Source organism: Mixophyes fleayi, chromosome 5 (assembly GCF_038048845.1).
Source record: "Mixophyes fleayi isolate aMixFle1 chromosome 5, aMixFle1.hap1, whole genome shotgun sequence".
Lineage (NCBI taxonomy): Eukaryota > Metazoa > Chordata > Amphibia > Anura > Limnodynastidae > Mixophyes > Mixophyes fleayi.
The window spans coordinates 80,167,834-80,194,155 of NC_134406.1; the positions used below are offsets into that span (position 1 = coordinate 80,167,834).

At 37.5% G+C, this 26,322-nt stretch overlaps 1 protein-coding gene across 1 annotated transcript in view; it reads right to left on the bottom strand.

Annotated features, from left to right (window-relative positions):
* Positions 1-26,322, bottom strand: part of TMEM108 (transmembrane protein 108) — a 202,971-nt gene that overhangs the window by 164,797 nt on the left and 11,852 nt on the right. Inside the window, exon 2 of the mRNA XM_075212451.1 lies at positions 13,651-13,765. The gene's annotated coding sequence lies outside the window, so the exon portion shown is untranslated. The remainder of the gene's footprint in view (positions 1-13,650; positions 13,766-26,322) is intronic.

The window sequence follows — 26,322 nt, forward strand, 5'->3', positions numbered from 1 at the left end:
ATCCCCATTTGCTAGAAATTATAAGTATAATAATAATAATAATAATAAAAATAATACTAATATTATAAATAATAATAATATCAATAAATTAAAGGGAATGTTTTCTATATGATCTTTTCAAAAAGAATATTTACCAGTCAGCATTTGCTGTTCATTAGCACATTATGTTAGAAAGAAAATGAGGCAAATAAAATTATATTACAAATAACATTATAGCTGACGTTGGCTCCCCCAACATACAACATACAACATTGGCCAAATAGCACTTTACATTTTAGAAGCTATAAACCAACTAAGAAAACTTTTTCAACAAGTCTGTATGAAACCCGGTTAATGTTGTCAGTTTTTATTTCCATTCAAGTCATCTGCAATTTAAGAGTAGTGAGACTTTATTGCCAACAGATGCTGTACACTGAAAAGTCATCTGTACTGAGACCACGACTGAGCAACGGCATAGGAAATGTTCATTTTGGAGATTTCTTTTTTCAAAGCACTGAATCTTTTCAGATATTTAAAATACAGTTAGTGAAATCAACACAGCATATGTGACATTTGGAAAAGCACTTATTGCAAATGCTACACATGCTAAAAATGAATTGTCTGCCAGAAGACAAATAAGTAACTAGCTTTCCACTCCAGCCAAGTTCATTTATAGTAAATGACTAAAGTAAATAAGTCAATGACTTTTCAACAATTGATTTGACATTTATCAGGCTACTTAGTGTCGAGCTTGAGAAATCACAAAGAACTTTGTTTTTGCCTTCAGTAGGAGTTTATTGCTATGAATTGTGTATTCTCAAAGGCTATGAACCAAGGGGCATCTCTGTTGCCTGTCATTGGTTCAAAATTCCATTGTGCTGATTGACTAGCTGCAGGGCATTTTTTATTTCACATCCTAGAGTAGAAATAAACCTTTGCGTTGGAATCTGCAGAAATTGAATTGTCATATGCAGGTAGTGGAAAAAGAAATGCTGATTTTGTACCAAAGGTAAATGTCAAGGCTTTATTTAGAGATTCTGTGAAACATATAATTTAACCTGGGTTGGCAAAAGTTTTGCTCCAGTGGAGGATCTACCACGGGTGCAGGGTGTGCAGGCCAACTAGACCACGGGCCTGAAACAACCCCTTGTCTTCCCCATGTGACCCCATGGCTCTATCCTGCACCTTTACAGCTCTATTACTGACATCTGGATACTTCCTGGTGGCAGGGACCAACCACCCTTTTTAATGTCCTGCTGCTTACAGCGGGTATCAGCCATCTGTCCTGACTGTCTCAGCTCCTTGTCTGTCAGCCTAGGGCAGAATCCGTTACTCCTCCCTGATGACTCAATACTCGCCTCCCCTTTCCATCTGTTCCTTTCTTCCCTTTCCCTCCTGCTCCTCCTCTTCCCTCCCCTCCACACGGGCCAGTTCCCACTTCACTCTTCAGTACATTTGGGGATGGTGCTGGCTCCTCAATGTGCAGACACCCTGCAGATAGTAAAGTCTGCTACATAAAGCATTCAGGCTCGGCAGACCAGGTAGGTGTAGTGGTGGTGGTGGTGGGATATTAATGTAATATATGTGGGGGAAGGAATTAATGTAATGTGTTGGTATTAATGTTAATGTGGGGCTATTATTGTAATGTTGGAGCTGATAGGAAGTGTTGTAATGTAATGTGGAAACTATTACTATAATGTTAGTATAGCACTAGTATAATTGTAAGTGAAATTGTCTATAGTCATTTAATATTTAATACACTCATTTTTTGTTGGGGAAAAATGCATACATCATACTTTCTGCTATTTTATGGAAAGATTAATAATATGGCTCCTGTGACACATTACACATGTTCTAATGTGTAGTTCCTTTTTTGACTGAGCAACTACTCCAATATCCCACATCTCTTGACAAATCCTTAAAGTAACCCACAATGATGTGTCAATCGATAAATGAACACAAATCTATCATCAACTCAGCTACATTGTGTTGTAAGCAAATTCAAGCTATTTAAACATGCTTTTTGTCAGTTATCATAAAAAGTAACTAAGATAACTTAAAGATCAAATAAACAGTACATATAAATCCTTACACAATGTCCTTATAATACAGTACAGCTCAACAGGTAAGATAATATATATTACCCACTTCCAAAGGTAGTTTTCAGTTTACCCAGAAATACAGTTCTCATTCTGCTCTGAATTAATTCTTTGTGTTGGGTGTATGTATCACTATATACTATTCACAAGTACATCATAGCAAATATTCTAGTTGTGAAACATTCAATCACATACACAGTGCATATAATTTCCTTCCAGTCACTTACACACATAGGACCTGATTTAGACTCGGACGCAAGTCCTTTTGTTCAGCACAAAAAGCACCTTTGGCCAAAGATCCATTTCAGTTTGCTCTCCGACCGAGACGGATCTCCCCGTTTCACCTTTCTGCACTTAGAGAGGTGGAATGGGGGAGGTAGTGGGCATGCCTAGCAGTCTAGCAATATAAAGGCGTGTTCACGCACTTTACATGCTATTTCGAGTTGGAAGCAACCGCAAATAGGTCTCTATTTGCTGTTGATGTATTGAAAAACCTTGATGTATTAAAATACAATGTAAAAAAATAATTAAATTAAAAGGCGTGCACCCCCTCCCAAACAGTATAACCAACCCTTGTGCTGTTTGGGGGAGAACAATTTTTTTTTTTTCTTTTAATTTAAATTGAATTATCTGCATTACAGGGCGCTGTGCATTAAACACTTGCACTACGGTCCATAAGGCAGATAAAGAGGCGTGCTTGTGCAATGTGCACAGTATTCTAAGATCCACGGATCTAAAGATCTGTGCCACTCTAAATATTATGTAAATTATGGGATGCAATTTACACTTGCGATTTCAGTGTGAATTTCGTCTGACTCTAAATGAGGTCCATAGTGCTACACATTAATATAGTGTGAATAGATAACCATATACACTTAGATACATATAATAAAGCGCTACGGAATATGTTGGCGCTATGTAAATAAATGGTGATGATGATGATGATATAACACATCATAGGGACAATGATACATATCCCAGGAAAGATTTCACGTAGATGTGGAACCTGGTTTAAGATATTATATATTATGTGGCAAGAGACTGATTTACCATGTGTACTTGCTGGCTAGCAGACTCCAGGGTGTGGCGGTAATGAAACCTTGCAGAGCACCTGTGCTTAACAGCTTTATCTAGGGGACGTGGATGGTGTCAGGCTCAGGGTGAGGAAAGACATGGAATTGACACCTGTCAATCACAATGGAGCTGGGTTTACAAAGCTGGTGTTTCCTCTGAGCACAGTGATTGATGCTAGGCAAGCTTGTCAATCTAATATAGAGGTAGCCTATGTTAGATTAATGCCAGGGATCAACAAGGGAAAATTGAATGTGTATTAATTGCTGTGCTGACAATAAAGCAGAAGGTTGTTTCAACAGAAATATGTTATGAGCGTCATCTTGAAGCTGTCAGTACCACAGTGGTGTCATTGTAGGATTATTAGAATTCATATTCCACCTCCCATCCACCAAACAGACATAATGGAGGAAATGTTAAAGGGCCTTCAAGCACAAGTGTTGCAAGTGGCTACTTGCTCAGGAGGAAACTACGCTGCTGTTGCAAGAACAGCTGAAGCTTTTAATACAGGCACAGCAGGACAAGATGGTACTGCCCTGTCTGCTTCTCAGAAAATGAGGCCAGTAGATGATGTCGAGTCATAAACGATAGCTCTTGATGGGCCACTAAGTCTGTAAAATGACCACAGGAGAGGTGGGCTGAAATTATAGCACCATCTTTATGTGGCAAAGCCCAACAAGCTTACATGGATTTAAATGAAATAGAGGCACTGGACTATCAAAACTTGAAGCAAGAGAGTCTGGCTCTGATTGTTGTTATGACCTCTGGTAGAGCTAAACAATTTAATGACTGTCAGTTTGAAAGAGAGAAACCAGTTAGTCTGCAATTATATGGTTTAACTTTACTTCTTAAGACAAGGGTCAAACCTGAAATTAATTTAAACACGAATCGTTGTGCTTCAAGTGCTGACTCACTTCATCCGAGGGCTTGAGAGAACTCTTTGTTCAATTATTCAATATAGTCCACAAATGTTTAATGAACTTGCCATGGTTGTGGAGAGATTTGGAGCTATGCAGCGAATGACAAGAACACAGGGATTTATGACTGCATCACACTCAAAAGGGGGTGTGGGTGATCCAAACTGCCCCCTGAGTAGTACCACGTGCCACGTGAGACATTTCCACTCCACACAAGCTAGCTGCACTGTTTTAGGAGAAAAACAAAAAAAAAATTTTTTTATTGGAAGTGGTGGTAATACAGTGGTAAAAGGTTGATTTTTAATGTGACCTTTACACTTTTGCATAGAGGGCCTCTGAAATGTTTTCAGCCTCTCTGCACCTCTGGGTTCTTGCACCAGTTCCACCCATCTGTGGTGGGTGGAACTGGTGCAAGAGAAAGGTGTTGTGGTGTGTGCATTGAGTATGCTTTGTAAATCACTTTCAGTGTTATATTGTCATAAAAGTGCTAAAATTGCAGATAATATTATATAATTTTTGCTCTTGCTTAGGTTAAGTATATAAATGAAGTTTGTTTTCACTAGAATCTATTATGAAAGGACTTTTCATTCAGATGTATCTTCTAATATGAATTTGGTGCAACCCTAGAGAGAGGTACTTTTTGAAAACAAGCAAACACAGTTTAACTTCAAATAATCAGTGTAATAAAATCTAACATGAATTCACAAAATGAGAATCATACCGTAAAAATGTGAACATGTTGGCGTACCTTAACCCATGTAACAAATGAATATAGATCAACTGTCTTTTGTGACCTGCACTATTTTCTTTATTAGTATATAAGGTAATGGTCAATACCATGGAACAAGGGCATGAAAAACAAATGGGCAATAAATAAAGGCCCTAGACAGTGTTGAACAAGACAGAAACTGCACTAAATTGCTTCCTCTATTTATCAGGATAACTCATTATACTTCAGGCCAAAGTCCGTCAATACAATGACATACAATTGGAAAATGCCACATCCCCATCATTCATGTTCATATCTTAAGATCTGCTAGGACACTTCACTGCTACTTCTGAGGGTAGAAAATTAATAAAGTGCTTAAATTATATTTCTTAAAATCATTCTTATTCGCAAACAACAGAAATCACTGAGCCATCTGGAGAGGTTTGATAATAATTATCCAGGGGTCATCTAACAGATATAGGGGCTAATTTATGATTGTATAGTGCAGTGTTAAGGCTGCTTTTTCTTGTGATATCATGCGCCTCCTTTTTTTGGCTGGTGTTACATTGTGGCTCATAGCTTTGCAGAAGCATGGCATCTTTTTTCAAAAAGGGTAAACATTTGCTATGGTTGTAAATCTGAGTCCTATATTTGTAGAATTACTTAGGTGCAATAATGTGCCTGTTTGTTATGTGCTCTAGTTATCTAAATTATATACAATAGAGAAAACATTGCTGACCTTCTCTAGCTTGTACTGAGAGATCATGTTTTTTTGTACAACACTAAAAGGGCTAGATGGGCAATACATTTGAAGAAAAGAGGAAGAATTCAGTTTAATTAAGAGAGAAGTCTGTAACAGAGACTTAGACAATATTTTGATATTGCTTTCCCATACACTGGGAAATAGCAGCACACAAGGCACAATGTGCCAATACTAATCATACCACGTAAAAGTAGTTAGAAGAGAGAGTGAGACATTGAAAGTGTATATTAGGGCTGAATAGAACAGTTACAGGTGATGTCAATTCGTCTCAATTAAGTAATCAAATATATTATTAGTCATAATTGTACTCCAACGGGACTTCACAGAGGGGTGGAGAAGAAAGTCCTCTCTCTTTGGAGTTTATATGTCCTTGTCATGTTTGCAGGCACTTCTTCCATGTGCTCCGTCTTACTCCCAGAATACAAACACATTAAAAAGGTCCCTTTTTCTTGTTTAGGAAGCTGTAACTGGAGCAACAGAGCTCAGACCACTAATCTCTTCAAAAACATGAAGGTGCTATAAGGCAACTTCCTGTATCCATATATTTCACAGATGAAAAATGTACACAGATGCCAGGGATAGTGGCAGAGGAGATGTATCTTGCACCTACCAAGCAGCATCTCTCTCCCTAACCCTTCATCATTATTCTCACCCCCCAACCCAACCATCAGTACAAAGTAAGTCCTTGCAGCAATTGGTAAGAGGTTCACTATTTTTTACAAAATGAATCAGTTACATTTATTGACCTATACTTCAGCCATACACCTCATAAACCATCAGACACCTACAGCCTCTTTGTCAATTAGAGAATGAGAAATATATCACTATCGTTTCCTACTTTACTCTACTGCAAACATGGGGGCGGACAGTCCCAGTCTCTCTCTCTCTCCAGTTTAGGGCTGGTGTATGGATCAGGAGGGAGGCTTCTGCTGCTATTTATTTAATTTCCCCTGCACAGTGATCAGTCACACATGACACATGGGAGCCGGCCTGCATGAGACCAAGGGTACATTCTGCAAGCATAAAATTATTTTTTTATCAGTTGAGAAAACACAGTAAAGATGGACAAGTTAGTCTTGATCATTGCATCATAATACACACTCTTGCAATGCTCAGTGGAAAACTTTATGCAGTAAACAAATTGTTGAGGTTTGTCTAGGGGAAAAGTTTGCATTCAATCCTGGAATGATGTTGGTTTAAAAAATATCTGTTTACGACATCCTGGTCCACCTTTTACTGATGAGTTAATCTACTGAGAAGCATATAGCATCCAGTATGTTTATTTTAAATAACTGTGTAAGACAATTTGTAAAAAAAAATTGTGTAAGACTCCACAGTGATGTAACATCACAGAATTCTCCTCGCACCCATAGAGTTATGTAAGAAAACCTGTGATGCTCAGGTACCACAGTACCTGGACACGAGCACAGCCAGACATCATCACTGAATTGAATATTTCCCCTTATATAGTCTAAAGTGTACTGCAAAACTGCATCATTTAAACATTAGACTTTCATATTTAAATAGGCCATTATTGTCTTTCAATAAAACACAAAAGGTTTGTTGCTGAAAAGGTCTCACTTGTCTTTCAGTATGTGATGACACAAGGACTAATTCTGCACCTGAATGTGTACAATAAAACAGTTACCAAATAAACACACTCTGCCCAAAATCCCTGTGAAGCTAAATATTCTCCATTGGTTGATTTAACATGAGATGGTCAATAGACGTTTACTTCCTTTAAAATGAAACTCTTCCTAAGCTAAATTATAATTTTAGAAGTCACTAAATTACTATAATGGTGCCTTCCAGAAGATTTTAATAAATTTAATAAATTAATAACAATCCATGTTTCACTCAGTCGATACAGAGATCTAGCATACTCTACTGAATGGTGAGATTTAGCTTATGTTAATAAATGCCTCAATCACATTGCCCTCCTCTAGCCATGATCTGCATGTCCTCTGAATTCAAGAAGTGACTGACTACATTGTAGGACTAAGTAAGCATAGGCGGAATTACCGTAGGTGCAGGGTGGGAGCCAGAGGTGAAGGAGGCACACAGGCGAGCGGGTCCTAGTAATGGACTCTACAACCCCTCAGGCCTCCACAACAGGGCTCAAGCCCACTCTCAGAGTGGGTGCATGTGTAGAACCCTGCATACTCGGAAGAGGTCCCTTCTCTGCTCTTTCCGGTGAAGATCTGGGGGCCCAGAGGCTACAGTGGTATCACTGGACCCTTACCCAGGTTTAGCTATGGGGCCCAGCAATGCAAACCTCTGCCCCTGTAAGTAAACTTCGCTCCATCTGTATATTTATAATTAGCAAGGTGTCTTGTGTCATCCTAATATTAAATGCTACAGACAATTGCCAAGAAAATTAAAAACCTCACTTGGTGTTTCACTTTATATGTAGTCTCAATTAACAGCACCAAAAGACAGATTCTTAAATTATCTATAGTTGATTACACGTTTGTCAGAACAAACGCACCTTTCAGAAAATAGGTGACAAATTGAAAAGACTTGCACAGCTCAGAAACGTCACTTGGTTTTACATTTAAGATTTTGTCTCATAAACACTGTCCTACAGAGATCAATATTGAGCCTATTTAATCTTTTTTTATCAATGACCACCTAGATAGCCAAGAATGTAAGGTGTCCATATTTGTTGATGACAATAAGCTTTGAAAGATTCTTAGCACAGAGCAGGATAGTAATTTGCTACACAAACATTTAGACAAAATGCCAAACTGGGCTGTGAAATGGTAGATGGAATTTAATGTAGATAGATATATGGTTATGCATCTACGATGGGTAATTAATTACACATTACATGAAATACAACTGGTGAAAACTGAGATGGAAATGTATTGGGGAATACTAGCTAATAGAAAGATTAGTTACATACAAAGTGCCATGCAGCAACACTGTGGAATAAAATGGGTTGGATGCCTTTATTATACAGTACAACTGGTATCTATAGCTCGAAGTAATATTATTATTAGTATTATTAGTATTATTAGTATTATGATTATCATTTATTCATATGGTACCACAAAATTCTTCAGCACTGCACAGTGGAGAAGTAAATTATATTACACATTAACATAGAGGATCAACAGATAAAATTCAAGATATTCAAGAATCATAAATGCATGAATAGAAAGATATCAAGCATAATACAGTACATATAACATAATAGGAAAGGTGCATAACAAATATGTGTCAAAGAGAACATGCAGAGGCATTATACAAGGACACACAGGTGGAAGAAGAGGGAGAAGTCAAGAAACAGGAGACGTGAGAGCTTATAGTAGAATGGGGAAGGTCTAAGCGGCGGTGGAGAGTGGGGGGCACACAAAGTGTGAAACTAAGCAGAGGCCGGCTTGTCCAGGGACAATGTACATGATGGGCCTGAGTCAGTAAGGAGAGCAAAGCTAAAAAAGGAGTAACTTTGCACCTTGGCAACACCATGTTGCATTGGAGGGGGAGTAAATTTAAAATGTGGTAACAGATTTATAATTGGCTAGGGCATGCCTTAGAACAACTTTAATTTTTAATATAAAAATAAAGCTATCAAGTATGTGTGTGCTACATTAAAAAGCAACCAGTATTTTCCTTACTTGCAAAATAATAATCTAATTTGCACCCCTTGCATTGTTACATGGTTTGTCCAGGATCAGATTTACTCCTTTTTTTGCCTTGCTCTTCTTAATCACTCAGGCTCATTGTGAGTTATTGAGCCAAGAAATCTTCTAGTTGCAATTTGTCCCCCTGGGAGACTAAACTGGCAACTGCTAAACTGAAGGGGGCTTTTCCTTCCTCTGAAACAACACAATTATAATTTATGAAAGGTTGAACTCCTTGGACTTGTGGAATTGTATCTTTTTTTAATCTTCCTAACTGCAAAAAGTAGCTATATATAACTCCCCTGATAACATTACAATGTTCAAACATTCCTTGAGTTTTCTATAGATTATATCCTTCAGTCATGTGCTCCTTATCTCCTCCAGTCATATATCCTTTATGCATTTAATGACCTTCCTACCCATTTATTTAACATTTCTCCAATCATCCCAGGTATTTCTACACATCGATGGCTCAATAAAGTCTTTTACTGCATACTTCATTAAATTGACAACACGGTTTAATAAATGAATAACAGATTTTAAAAACAAATGTATATTATAACACATTCATTATTAATTGCTATAAACAGCAAGTGCCACAAATTATATTCATTAATAATACACAAAAAGACAATCACTCTCAAATTCATTGCCCAGCAAGGTCCTTTGCCCAAAATACATAAAATGCACATCCCGTATATACTTATTTAACTTTACATCCTTACAGTAATCGGCCTCAGCAAGGCCAACAGGGATATCTGCTTGTATCATTTTTTATTTTAATTTAAGGAAACCTGTCATGGAAAAAATATTTGGTGTTCTGCACCGAAAGTATTTATACAGTTTTAAAGCCCTAACATTAATACTACAGAATGAGTAAGAGCCTAATAGCAATATACAATGTAACTATTATCACACATATGGTTTTAAAGAATATCATATACTGAACTGTACCTCTCCATTTACTCTCTTTTCTGACATAGGCATTGTTTAAACCAGTTATTGGGATGAGCTGTCCTTTATTGAAGATCCCATGACAGAAAATCAATAGGATAATGTAAAGCCAATGTAATTAAAGCTGTTGGGTATCCTACAATTTGATGACGTCACAGAAAGTTGCATTGGGAGCACATTGAGCATGCTCCTGCCAGTACATCTGACTTTTACGTACTCATTAGACATCGTTAATGTTTTGTACCTGCTCAGAAGCTTCTCGCAGGCACATAAAAAGGAGAATTTAGATGAAATTATAAGATAGTGTTGCATATTAAGATATATACTTAGGGCATCATGTGGAGTTGGACACAATTTAAATCTGAAACTAAAATTCAGTTGGAAATTGCACCCAAAAAACCCACACATCTAACATGGGTATGTTGAGTCAGACACATCTCAGCTGATAGTCATCATTATCAGTTTGTAACTTACAAAAGTGATCGATCACCCGCAAGTTTCTGTCTCCTGACAGGTGCATTTGCAACAACACGCCTTTACACACCCCCTTCCTTCCCTCATTCCGCTTCTTCAATTGTAGGGGGCTGCAAGCGGTCGTAAGTGCGAAATGATATTATAATTAGTGCTTTGTGGGCATGCACAAAACTAACATACGTATTATAGGCAGCATACTGAACTTTGCATCAAACTCTACATGACCACCTTAATTTGTAATTGTATGTATTGACCCGTAGTCAATGTTATAAAAATGAAAAACAATATTATTAATTTTTCCTCTGATTTATCAATTTGGTATTATGTTTCTCTAATAGCCTTGCACAGTAGCAGGAACTTAAATGGCAATTCGGAAAAACGTATTGTTTTAAGACTTCCACATACAAGCATTTTCTCTACAAAATGTTTTATAAATGCTGTAACTGGCCAAGAAACCATATTCCCACATCATCTTTATTGTTCCTGGACACTGCACCAATAAAAAATATATATTTTCCATTAAACGTTTACGGCGATTGAAAACAGAATTTGAATAATAAAAATACCATGTAGTTGAGCACTTACATTACAGTAAATAGTCCCACACTATTCAGATTGGGTGAGTACCAATACGATGGTAGCAGCAGAGGATACATAAAATATATTACTATGATTTTCTCCTAAATGGTAGGTTTGAATTTAAGTATAGTTTAAATATAATTTTGATGATAGCGTCCTTTTAAAATGTATATTCTCAATTTTCATTTATACAGATATCCTGCATTCAGTCGTTTCATTATGGTAGTCTAACCACAGCTAATACTGATTGAGAAATAGCAATCTATGGATCACAGCTATACTAAATTATATTTCTTGTTACCTGTAAATAATGGACCTCATTTAGAGTCGGACGCAAAGTCCGTTTAAGAAGTGTAGGAGTGGAAGTGTGCCGCAGCTTGGGAGGGTATTACGAGTGGCAAGCAACCCCAGTTGTGTCCCACTCTTAATACCCTATCGAGCTGCAAGCGGTTCCTGCAGCTAGCTAACGCTTGCGCCACCTAATTCCTGCCACACAGCTTTAGCCCTGTTTTGACGTGTGTTGCGTCTGCGCCTTACTGCGACTAGGATGTATTTACATGGTCACGCCTTCACAAATCCGCGTTCCTCCCATTCTCTCGTAGTGAGTTGCAAGCTGTCGCAAGTGTTAATTGCATCCAAGATGCAGGCGGATTTGGTGCTTTCTGCACATGCGTGGTAGTGTTTTTTTGTTGGATGCGCCTAAAACGGACTTTGCGTCCTACTCTAAATGAGGTCCAATGTGTCTTCATCAGAATGGAATTATCAGCTAAAGGAAGGTTATTGATGGCATTCCTTTAGCTAAGAATTATATTCTGATGAAGACACATATATACAATACAAAGCTATGAACTTTCAAATTTATAATATTACATTTTAAGTCAAATCCAACACACTTTAAAAAGTGTTTCACACCTATATTTATAAAAGGCTAATGCTGCTCCTCACCTTTAGAAATACACACACAAAATACACAAACAAATTTTGTAAAATGTTTGCAAATGACTCTTTTGTGTGCTGCAAGTGTTTTAAAATGGTATTTTATAAAGAAAAATACAAATAAATTCATTGTCACAGTCAACTTTATGTGGCAATATCCAGTGTAGGGTGATCTGCCAAAATGAAAAGCAGTGTTATTGGTGGCATGGAACAGGGGGAATTTGTAAAAGACTCTGAGGAGATTTACACAAAAAATTGGTATGCAAAGAAATATTTGTGAAATAGAAATTGTGTTAATTTTTTTTTTTTTTTTATGAGACGCTAGTTGATTCCACATTTGTGAGATAAATGATGTTTGTTACCAAAAAAGGGCCCAACATGATCTTACTTTTATTTTTTATGCCGTCATTTCGATGGGCTTTTAACTAATTGAAACATCATCAACTATTTATCTAGCGCTACTAATTCCACAGTGCTGTACAGCGCAGCGCAGAGAACTCACTCATATCAGTCCCTGCCCCATGGAGCTTACATGGAGCTAGAATCTGATTGGTTGCTATAGGCAGAATTTCCACTTTTCCAAACCCGCAGTTTAGTAAATCTAGCCCTTAATTCCGATGCCGACTGAGAAACTAAGAAAAATTTAATAGCAGACAATTAACATACCAGTATGTTTTTGGAGTGTGGGAGGAAACCGGAGCACCCTGAGGAAACCCGCGGAGAACATACAAACTCCACACAGATTAGGCCATTGTTGGGATTCAAACTCATGACCCCAGTGCTGTGAGACAGAAGTGCTGACCACTAAGCCACAGTGCTGTAAGTTTAATTTCCTAAGCATGAAACGATGAGATAAATATCTCATTAATTGATGTTTACATTAAGCATTTATTTTTCCCAGATGGTGCGCGTTACACTTTTCAATGTCTTCCCAAAAGATTCATGAACATTAGAAAAATATATTGCGTTTATATGCTCACAAATGTGTTTGCATACATTATATTTATGTTCACAAATCAGTTACTCATTTTTAATTAAAGGAGTTGTTCAATAAATGTAATTTATTGTCTTGCACATACCTTCCTAAATCTGTACCAAATTCTTTCTGGCAATAATGAAGACTAGTTTCCCAGGACATGACACAACTGTTCTCTCTGAACTGAAAACGGCAGTGTCCCGACAGCAGTTTGGTGTCGTCATATTACAGGGCAACAAAAATAAAGAGCCATCGTCATCATCATCATCAACATTTATTTATATAGCGCCAGCAAATTCCGTAGTGCTTTACAATTGGGGCTCTGTATATGAATACACATAAAGACTACAAAAGAAGCTAGAAAAAATGTAATACGCTTAGTAAAAGCTGCAGGATGGCATTCATAAATAAATGAAAGTCCTCTGAAGGTGCAAATCCTGTCCATAAATTCCCCTAATTTTTCATATGGGTGGAGCAATAATAAAACATTTTAGATGAAATGATGAAAATTAGATGCATACGTATAGAGCACAACCATTCATTTCACAATGTGAATATTGATCTTACCTTTGATGGGGATGTATAGAAAGTATTCAGCTCAGCTACATTTGCATAATCCATTGATTTTATTTCAGCTGTTAGTGGAGGATCCTCTTTTCTTCATCTCACAAACTGCTGTGATCTAGAGTAAAACAAAAGGTACAAGTCTGTCAGATACACTGAATACACAAATTCTTTGCCCATCACTGGACCTCTAGATCATTAATTCAATAATCTCCGAGCCTAGACTTCTTAAGATGTTCACTCCTGAGCTAAAGAGGCAGACGGAGCAGCATTTTTAATGTACCAAATATTTCAGGCTCCTTTATTCTTTGCTTTGTTTTAATTAAATGATCTGCACTGAGAGACAATGATTAATGACGTCCTCATCAAAGGATCCCAAGCATATTTCATGTTTAGAGGAAGAATGGTCAGATTAAATGAGACCACAATTTTTACACACTATAATCTTACAAGGCTCATTCCCTAGACTAAAAATATCAGTTTTCTATGCATACAGAAAACCAAGAATGACTTTATATATGTGCAACCCCAACCTTTAATAATCATTTGAACATCAGTAAGGGTTGAAGATAACACCTGATTCATTAAATCACAATGGCATATGCAGGACTGAGGCCATGGTACAACAACTTTTTATTTGCCCCCCCCCTGGGTTGATAGGTGCTGCAAAATGCCTCAAAATCTTTATGCACTATTTAAAAACACTGAAAGGGTCTGCAGATATAATCTTGACTTATAAAATAAGTTTATTCACACCTTTAATAGCTTGCTTGAAACAAAGGTAACATATTGAAGAAATATACTTTTGGAGACAGCATGCTAATAATAATATCATAATTGTCTTTCTAACAGACATAGAGATAATACGGTTAATTTACAGCAAGCAAAATCTGAGTACCCACAATGCTTATGTGCGCCAAGCTTGGCCTTAAAATTGAAACGCCTCCCCATAAAATTAGAGACACGTGAGCAAATGAAAGCACGTGACATCAAACCTGAGTATTTGCACTGTGATTTTACACTTTTGTGGTTTGTTAGTGATCTTTAATGATTTCCAAGTTCTGAAGAATTGGTAATATACTCAGGTATCATCTGTAAAGAAATGATATACCCAATGGTTACATATGTTTTATTATACATTGTTTTTGTTTAGATCCTGCGTAAAATGTATGGTTATACATTATTCTACAAGGATAACTTTATGCTGAAAAATGAGATTATTTACTTGGTGATAGATCTAATATTTTTCTTTTAAGGGTTACATACAACTGTATGAACATTGAAAAGCAACCTCTAGCAAATTAGATTATCAAAATGCTTTCAAAAGCACAGTACTTCTTGAGATGAGTGTGCTGATCATGTAGGAGTCCGTCACCTATCCATCATGTGAGGAAAGAGCTGCATGTGATAGAGGCAATGTTATAATCTGGCTGGAAAAGAGACGAGCAGGAAGCCACAGACTGAGAGTTAGATAATATAAGGAACAGGGTTGCTGACCAGAACAGAGTAGTGATTTGGGAAGATTGTGGTGGCAAACACATCATTTTATGTAATAACGTTCATACACTCAACGTTCTTAGTTTATGCACATTTTATAGAGAAAGTACCTAATACATAAGCCCAGGTATATAAAACTTCAACTACTGTCCTGAGTTGTATAATACATAATTACAGGTCAAAAGAACATTATTTGATTAGAAAAATGTGCAAATACATTGAGGGGTAGTCCAAACGAGATTATGAGATAACGGACAAATTATGGTCTGAAAAGTTAGAAGTGCGGTATAAAAACTGTATATGAATGGAATCTGATAGTAGTAGGGGAAGCAGCGGCATGGCACCACCAGCCCACTTCAACTACTGGTCATAGGCCAAAAATCTGCAAAATGTTATACCAAAGTAATACTACATACTATTTTCTACTTAAATAATAATGAAAATGCAGAATGAGGACAGGTACCAATATATTTTGGCTAGTACAATATACACAATTGTGTGCAGATTTTACAAAAAAAATACGATGCACACCTGCAATTCTCAGTAAAATAATTTCATATGTTTCTACAAATTTGGAAACGCCTGTGGTACTCCATGTCTAAGGCAATTTACAGCTATATTTGGTGGGAAAAGGGGGGAGGGTGTAATTGAGGACCACCATGTGTATAGTTCAGCGAGTGCTAGTAAATAGAGCAAGCAGCGCTCTGGATCTCTCCTGATTGTAGATTCCACTCCTGAAGTGGAAGCAGTTACGGGATCATGGAAACCAATAGGTGCAATCCCCATACCTGTTTACATGTTTTTATTGCCATTAAAATGTGTAACTTGCCTTCAAGCAACAAGCAAGACATATTTGTCATCCACAATACATGACTTCACAATAGATACATTTTCAGTCCAATATCCAGTGGAAAGAGAAGACTATTTTGGAAGTAGAAATAATATTAATATGTAATATTCTACATATTTTTTCTCCAATTCTAATTTCCCATGTCATTGAATTATTGCTGGCTGCGGGACAGCTCTTACTCTCCTGTTTACCACTGTCATTGACAATCTATTCACAAGATACCTTTGTTTATACAATGGTATTATTCTGAGGATGTACTTTTATGTACTTAAGTTTTTATCCCTATTCACTTGAATGGAGCTAATCTATCTGTTCTGCCGAGGGTAGCTTCTCCAGAACTAAGTGAATAGAAGGCTGTAGCTCATTCATTGTACAGAGATTGTTACACAAACTGCTTGAGGCTACACATACAGTAGTATTATAATTCTGCATATAAGACAGAATTTTTTTTTTTTTTTTAAAGAAAACTTTATTGAATTTTAATAAGATTTCAGGGTGGGGTGATAGGATGTACATGAAGAAAAAAGAGAAGTTGGGAAGGAAGAATGTGACAATGCAAACAACATAAATACAAATGTACTGAAAGCTCATAGTCATTGCCACAAGAAAAGCAAATGTTCTTCAATTTTATCAATAGTATATATTTCTGCAATTTTAAAAAGATTCTGATTTCTATATGGTTGGGCACCAGAAACAATACATATCTTTATCATTGTAAAGTGTCAAGACACTATCATAGTAGAATGAGGTGCAAAGGTTTTTTTTTTCTAAAATATAAGAGTGGCTGACTGGGGGTAAAGGGCATTAGATGGAGAGGGAAGAGGATTGGGAGGAGTACTGTTGTGGTGGTGGTGGTGGTGGTGTATGGGTGTGTGTGTGTTTGGGGGGGAGGAGGGTGTCATTGTCTGTTTAGATCAATATTTAGGAGATAGTTTCAGTTGTTTTGAGTTGAGGTTCAGCCTTAAATTGTCTGGACCATTGAAATTCTTAAGAAGCTGTTGAAGGTGTTCAATCATTGTATCAAATGAGACAGTACATCATACTTGCCTACTTTCAGTAGGCGAAGTCTGGTAGAGGGGCGTGACTAATGGGTAAGAGGGGGCGGGGCACCTCGAATGGTGTCATTTTGGCCCCGCCCAACAAGTAAAATGACATTTCGTCTTGGGGGAGGGGCCAAAATTATGCGATTCTCGTCATTTTACAAGGGAATTCCGGGATGCAAGAGAAATGCCAGCTCTCACGGGAACCCGGGAGACTCCCGAAATTCCGGGAGAGTTGTCAAGTATGCAGCACATATTTGCATCTTTTACATGTGCTTAACTTGCATTGTGCTGCAGTGCCTTTTTTTTAATGATTCTTGCTGCATTTCAGTGCACCTGATCTGCAGCAACACAGATGGAAATTTAACATATATATTTATTTCAAAATAAACACAATGAGATAGTTAAGCATTTCCACACGTGTTTCACTTTAACAAGATGGCAACTTTCTGTTTTGTTACACAGGCGCATGCTTATAAATAACGTATATAAACACAAGGCAGCTTATATGTTTTGACTTGTGTTTAAAATGCAATATAAAATATGCATTGTAAACGTCAGTGAGTGCAGCCTGCAGACAGTCCACTGTAAAGGAGCCTGGGGGGTTAGCAGATTTTGGTGCTTTTTATAGGGATTAAGAAAACTGATAAAATAGGGTAAGACTGCTGTTAGGGAAACCTTGTCAGCATTGTGCAGCTGGAGAAACTGAAATGTAAGCACATTAAAAGATATGTTACATTGTAATCAGTGATAGTCATCCTCATCCATTCACAATTGGCGGACATCATATCTGTGACATATGTTCTACAGTGTCTGCAGAATTTACTATATCTGTGAGCTGGTATGTTATTGCTTATTGTCCAGTACGCATAATACTGTCTAGTCAGACCATCTAGCTTTACAATCTTCCGCATGTTAGGTTTACCAATTTTGATAATAGTGTCCATTTTTGCATTCTAAATATCTCCTTTCAATAAATATTAACTTATAAAGCCCAGAGAGTAAGAATACAAGGTAAAGATTGCATCTAACATGCTGAAAAAGAGTGATTATATTGTGCAGTTAATAAATGCCGTAGAAATCTGTAAAGCCTGGCACTGTTCCTGGAAAAAAGGGACAATTGGTGACTACATTATTATAACATAGAAAATTACTTCACATGTCTGCATGCTACTGTTAAATGATTACAGCACAGTATAAAGCTGGGTACTCACCTATGCAATTATTATGCAGATCACACGATAAACAACTGTTTGGTCAGATATTGCAAAAGTGTCTATGCTCCCACAATCATGTTTTCTCGTACCAAAACACATCAAGCATAAACAATGATGGAACAGTGTCTTTACAGCAAATGGTTATGTGAGATGAAGACCACAGATCTGAAGCATAAGCAATTGCATAAGTGTGTACGCATGAGTCAGCATCTTTCAATCGTCTGCGAAATCGTTACGGAAATCGCATCTGAAGTATAAGTGCTTAACCCGCTTACTGAAAATACTACAGGAAGAACCCTGACATGTTGATTGATGAAGCCCAGTTATTATTATGAAAGTTGTTCATTATCTGATGTAGTCTGAGAGGATAAAATTATTCATGGTGAAAGAGGAGATGAGCATGTGCAGACTAAATACTCTTTGGACAATTTCAATTTTCTGACGTTTAAGATATAATCAGGGGTGATTTAGAATTGCACATAGTTTTGCAAAGTGAATCCTGTGAAAATATGCACGCACTCAAATAAGATACAAATAAATCCAACTGTACTTAGATTTGAATTAAGCTTAGGCGCATCTCAATACTAAAGCATAGAATTTGCCCTTACTTTGTCTAGGCCGAAAACATAACATAAGATGGAGTGCAGAATGCACAAACACACTTATAGCTGAAAAATAAAAGCCCTAGCAGTCTACATCATCATCATCAACATTTATTTATATAGCACCAGCAAATTCCTTAGCACTTTACAATTGTCACTAATATCTCTGGCAACTGACATTTCACCAGAATTTTAATCAGCCAGGGATATGCTAGTTGTCATTGTAGGCCACAGTCCAATGATGACGGTGTCTGCATGTACTCTATTTCTACAAGCTGTGAAATTATATTTCATGGCCAGGGATGGGTTAAATGTTGTGGCTAAAAATAATCCCCAATGCAAGCAGACTGTAATAAAATACAGACACGTTACTCAGTTCTTTAAAGAAATACCTGCAGTCAAAAAGTTGGTTTGATGAGGGCTCTCACTTATTATCCTATATTATATGACTGTGGCATGAGTTTTGGCTTCATAGGAGATCTTTATCCAATCTCTTTTAAAATCAAATGTCTCAGATTGAATATTCTTAAAGTGTCAACTGTTTCTTATCACACTTTGGGGTTTTTCTTCTGGAACTTCAATAATCTGATAAGCAAGTGTTTTTATTCTACTGGTACGCAGCTCACTAAAATGTTTTTGAGGCATTGTGAAGCACCACCTTGCATTGCCCTTTTAAAATAGACAAAGCACTTGGACTCTGGCACAGTTCCTTAAATTGCAAATTCTCAACTAGCTATACATAATAAGGAGGCAATAAGATCTAGATCTCACCCAGCCCTGATGATGGCTTTAGATCCTGGAAAGGCATTTGATTGGGTGGCATGGCCCTTTATGGGGAAACACTCCTTCGCCAAGGCTTTGGGATTGGTTTCCTTAGGGAAGTCAGTGCTCTTTATCAACCAAGATATTTCTTGTACTTGGTTTTGACTCTATGAGCACAGATTACGCTATATGCAGATGACATACTGCAGACAGCGATGACATTATTTTACTGAATAATCTGGGAAATCTATTCCTTTGACCAAATCTACAAATTTAAGATTAATTCTGAAAATACAGACATTCAGTATCTAAATTATTTGCCTTAACTTAGGCCTCAGATAGCAGCAAATTGTAATTTTCAGTGACAGACTCACAAGCTGAAATATCTTTGGATCTTTCTAACTGACCAGCACTATTAAGAAGTATATCGATGGATCTTGTTAAATGGAATGCCCTGTGGAGACTACTTTTTGTGTTCCAAGTCTTACAGATTGACATACCAAAAAATGACCACAAGGAACTACAGCACAAAATGCGTTCTTGGCATTCTCCCCACAGTTCTACAATTTTGGTGGCTATCAAACCTGCACAATTTCCTCCTCCCTTTAAGTTCAACCTCAGAGCATGGCCCCAGACATTAAGCAACACCCAACAGTAGCATTCTCTCTATAAATTTAGGGTCTCCAGATCTGATTTAACCTCAACTACTACCACTCTTGTGCCAATTTGGAGCCTGACCCCCTCCCCCTCTTTATCTAAAGAATCTGGTTTGTTCATGGAATGGACAGGGCCACTCGAAGCTCTCCTGTACTTTCCTCACCCCATAAGGCATCTCCCATAGTAGAGGATAGGCACACATTTTAGTTGGTCATTATTTGTTGTTTTATCCATTACAATCTCTCCACAACTGTATGGTCTCCTTGTCATGCCTCCAAGGTCAACCCTGCACATGGGGTTGTGAGAAAGTGTGAGGACTTTCATGTATGACTGTATTTAAGGATTGAACATGTTATATATGCAACAACCAATATGTTTTTATCTTTGACTACACTGTTCATCCACTTCCTCCCCCTCTCTTTTTTTCCTCTCTCTACCCTTTCACCCTATAAATACTTACTGGAAATAATAATAATAATAATAATAATAATAATAATAATAATAATAATAATAATGTTGTGTTTATGTTTTTCAAAAACAGAAAAGAATCCCAAAAAGAACATAGGAAATGGCATTTACTTTGTTGTGTCTAGAGCACTGTTGATCTAGAGTATACTAATAATAAAGGAAAAAGAAGTATTAAGCCCCTATTTGAGGCTTTTCAGCTTCTGAATAAACAGAAATGCAAGTAGTTGAACTGGAAGAACCTTGTATCTTTTTCCATCCTAATAATTACGTGTATTTAGGATATGAACCTTTCATATTACCATACATTATTGAATTATTTTGAATACTACAATGAAAATCTGCATTTAGCTTCATTTTTTACACCAATGCAACAAGGTAATTTGTTGACCTTGCATTAACCTTTAGTGAAACTATAAAATACATAAATTTATAGCAGACCTACATAGTGATTCTATACATGAGTACCTCTAATGTGATTTGCTTTATTTCCAGTCTATCATTGTGGTTGTACAACACTAGTTCTGCATGACAGTAGGTCTATAAATAGACTGAAGCTAGGAGTGGCAAATGGAATTAATTAAAATTCATTAATCAAGGTAGCTTAACAACCAGGACCCTAGAAAAGAGTCTATGATCGACACAAGACAAAACCCTTATTCTTCTTTTGACGAGCAGTTAATGAGCATTTAATAAGACTTTGCTCATGTGGAGTTTCAGACAGAATACAACGTGTACAAAATACTCTGAATTTTGTGCCTGCATCAGGATCATTCATCCTGGTGCCTACACACCTGTGCTATGCAAATTAACATTGTTGGAAACTGAGGGTCATCCCCGAACACCAGAAAATTGAGCATGCATGATACTCAGATCAGGGCTGACTGTGACATATGCTTATTTAATGTAATACATAAATATGGTCTTGCATATTCCATGCGTTAAAAAGACTCAATGGGCTAACTGGGGTGTAGCTTTTACTGCCATAGGCATGAAAAGTGCAAAATGTCCATCCTGATTGGATATGTAGTTTTTTTACTTATAAACTTAAGGATTTTTAATCAACTTCTACAAACTTTAAGGTATGACCCCAATATGAAGCATAGCCTACTGTAATCCTGGAACCTGACCATACAATCTAATCATTCTCCATGCAATTAAGCAAATGTGTATTATTTCCAAGTACCCTTTCTGTACTCTTTTCCCACTGATTGCATTCATTAACTTAGGCAGAGTTCCAAAACTCCAGCTACCTTGCATTTTTACAGCATTATATACCGTATATAAAAACAAGTAAAACAAATGATATGGATATATCATCATCATCATCATGAACATTTATTTATATAGTGCCAGCAAATTCCCTAGCGCTTTACAATTGGGTATATTTACAATATCCTTTAAAACGTAAGACTCGTAATGTCATTCAAGCATTATAGACTTATTTTGTTTCAAATAAAACAAAAATATGTATCCACTACTGTAATTAGTAAAAAGTGATATTGGAATTAATTTCTTAATGGGACATATTACCCTCTTTTTGTCCCATAGGACAAAGCTGTCTTTATCAGGACAGTGGGACATAGCCCTAAAGTTGGGAAAAGTTGGGAATGTCCCACCTAATTCGGTTGGGATGTGTGAGATAGATAGATCGATAGATAGATCGATAGATAGATAGATAGATAGATAGATAGATAGATAGATAGATAGACTGGCTTGAACGGCCCCTGTCATGAAAATATAGGCTGTGTCTTCAGAGACAAAGCAAACCTTTGTCATACATTGGGCTAGATTAAACTGCGGGTTATTTAGTACAATCTACAAAATGACATCTAGAATCTGATTGGTTGCTTTAGGCAACATCTCCACTTTTTCAAACCCACAGTTTAGTAACTACACCTCTGAGACTTCAAGCCAGATGGTGTAACAGAGGCAGAATAAAAGTGCAAATGCAGTAGTAGGATGTTGAAACCAGTTAGAACAAACAGTTAAAAGGTAGTATCAGCTGCCACAATGAGTAGTAGATATACACATTTGTGTATGCTCTTCAATGTTTCTAGTTGAAGTCTCTATTTTAATGTTTCACTTTTAAGTATGTTTTAATAAACACTTATGTAAAAATACAACTTTGCAATAGGTAATAGTACATTACTATGCTCTTTCTTGTTCCTGTTCTTTATTTTATGTTGAAATGATTATCATTACATGCTAGTAATCTTCATGTTTAGGGCACTTATGCACTTATTTGTTTTACCTTTCAAATCTTTAATTGTGCATACTTATTCGTGAATAATTCAGATTCGTGATGCATTTACATGACCAGATAAGTGGGAATAGGCATACATAACTCTTACTGCACTTGGGACCCATAATTAAGCCAGATTTGATATTTATAGCCAGAGCAAATTTCAGGTCACATTGGTGTCCCAGTTTTCTATTACACATAGGAGCCCTGTTCATGCCACAAATGAAATAAATGAAACATCATGTTTTATATAAAGTCCCTGATAGTCTAAATTCTCTCTCTGATGCTTTAACTCGCAGTCATTAGAATACCAGCACCAAAAAACAATAAATAAATTCATAGTAGATTACATTGAAATCCGGCAGTATAGTCCTTAACATTAAACCTAGAGATCCATGTTAAACATTATGCAGAGTTAATTCCTCCATCCACCTTCCTCTACCACCAAAGTTGCCTCTGACATTTCACTCTGGATCCCCACTGCATGCAGACAGGTCTGTACTGTGAAGATAATGGCTGTTGGCTAATTGCCCGGGTTTGTCATCTCTTCTGCAAACAAGACTAGTCATATACACAGTCAGACAGTCCTGTTTACAACAAGCACAGTAGTCAATATTAAAATAGCCTCTTTCTCCCACACACACAGTAACACTATGAGCCCTTCTCAGTCACTTCAGTAGACAAATAAGTCCTTGTGCTCAACCACTATAGGTCAATTTACCTTTCCTATACAATAACAGCTCTCAAGGACTAATAATAGAAAGATATAGTCATGAGCACGTTGTAACCTATAATGTGCTTCATGTATGCACTTTGCCACTAATAAATTATCAACAGTTAATAAAAACAAATAACACTTTTAAAGCATTTGTCAAGACTATCTTGGAAAAATATAACTTTTCATATATCAAACATGATGGTAAAGATGACTGTACAATTGTAGCTCTTTAGTAGCTCTGTTAAAAAGTGAAATAGAATTACCGTAAGCAATTCCTTCTTTTTTTGTTTATTTTTTTATTTAATGAGATGTCTGTATCTTATAGCGAGTAACAAAGTAGATAGTCCAGGGGTCTTTAGTGACAGGACACAGGTGAGAACCCAGACTTTGTCCCAGTAAGCTAAAATGTTTGGGCAGGTCCACCCAATATGGTAACACATGCCTCTCTGACCACATTCCCTCCAACAGTTTAGAACAGGGGAACATAGCAGCAAGATTGTCCAGGGTTGTAGTACCATCTATAATAAACTTTGTAGAGATTTACTTTAAACAGGGTTGAAAGTAAGCTAGCTGCTATCTTGTCCCTGATTGTTTCCCAGCAGTCCTCATCAGATGGTGAGTCTAGATTTCTTTTCCATTTTCACTCATGTCTGTTTTGAGGCGCAAGGACTTTGTCCAATAGTATTTTGTAAAGTAAGGAAAATATTCCTCTTTTCAGGAGGAATGAGATACAAAGCTTAGCAAAGTAAGTGGGATTTCTGAGTCTCATCTGACAGGAGGGAGCTCAAGAAGTGTTTCAGATGTATGAAACTGAGTCTATGTGAGAGTTCAGGATGTTTATTTTTTAAGCCATCAAAGGTCAACCAAGAACCCCTGTTAGAGAGGTCATATGCGAAACGTATACCCAGTGCTGCCAAGAGGAATTCAGGGCCCGGGTACAACAACTTCATGGGACCCCGCTTATAGTTGAGAATGGTAAAAAATATTGCGCTGCCACGGGAAAAGTAGCTTTGGGTGTACGATTGGGGGCATAGTTATGCATCATTGGGGCCTGGCTAGCTGGTAAAAAATGCTAGGCCACCCTCCTACAGAAAAAAAAACCTGCATTGTTGTACACTGCTGACTTTCAGGACATCTAGCACCATAGTGTAGTATATAAAGAATGCAGTGTGTACATAAACAGTTCACAATCTTGGCCTGCACCTTACATTGGGCAGAACACTCATCAAAAATTGGGATTGTCCCGCTAGAATCACAACATTTCACAGACTCTACTGCTCAGCCCTACCTGTTCTTGTCACTCTCACCACCTGTGGATGCTGGTTTCTTTAGTTGCGGCTTGTCTGGATCCTGGAATGTTGGGGGCCCTATTTGAAAAAAAAAAATAGGTACATTTAGAAAATTTAAACCAGCCCCGGTGTTAAATCAATAGCACCCACAAGTAATAATTAGGCCTTGCTCTAGCCCCAACATTAAAATAATAGTATTTGCATTTAATAAATATACCTATTTCCCGCTATCATCATTGCCATTAAATAATTCATAGTCACATTTAATAAAGAGACGTCATTCTCCCCAAACTCACCCCCACATTCAATAGCCCCCAAACCAGCCCATCTTAAATTAATAGTCCCCACTATTAAATTGCCCCACCATCGCCCCACAAACAAAATAGCACCCATCAATTAGCCACCACCTACCTCACACACACTACATTGCCATAAGGACCCTGTGCCATCACACACATTACTGTTCCCCTTCATCATCACCATGCTGTTTTTACCCCCTTCACCTGGCCCCCCTTCATCATACTGTGCCTCCTCCCATTTTTCTAATCACACTGTGCCTTTCTCTCCCCCCTTTTCAAATCACACTGTGACTTCCCCCCATTTCAAATCACACTGTGCCTTTCTCTCCCCCCCTTTTCAAATCACACTGTGCCTCCCCCTCTTTTCAAATCACACTGTGGCTTTCTCACCCCCTTTTCAAATCACACTGTGCCTTTCCCCCCCTTTTCTAATCACACTGTGCCTATCCCCCCCTTTTCAAATCACACTGTGCTTCTTCCCCCCTTTTCAATCACATTGTGCCCTCCCTTTTTTTTCAATCACACTGTGCCTTTCTCTCCCCCCTCCTTTTCATATCACACTGTGCCTCTCCCCCCCTTTTCAAATCACACTGGCCCTCTCCCCCCTTTTCAAATCACACTGTGCCTTTCTCCCCCCCGTTTCAATCACACTGTGCATCCCCCCTATACCCTTTTCAATCACACTGTGCCTCCCCCCTTTTCAATCACACTGTGCATCCCCCCTCCACCCTTTTCAATCACACTGTGCCTTTCTCCCCCCCCCTTTTCAATCACACTGTGCTGTTCTCCCCCCTTTTCAATCACACTGTGCCTTTCCCCCCTCTTTTTTTCAATCACACTGTGTCTTCCCCTTCTTTTTTTCAATCACACTGTGCCATCCCTCCATTTTTTTCAATCACACTGTACCTTCCATCCCCCTTTTTTTCAATCACACTGTGCCTTCCCCCCCTTTTCAATCACACTGTGCCCTCCCCTTTTTCAATCACACTGTGCCTTCACCCCCCCCTTCTTTCCTCACACTGTGCTTTTCTGTC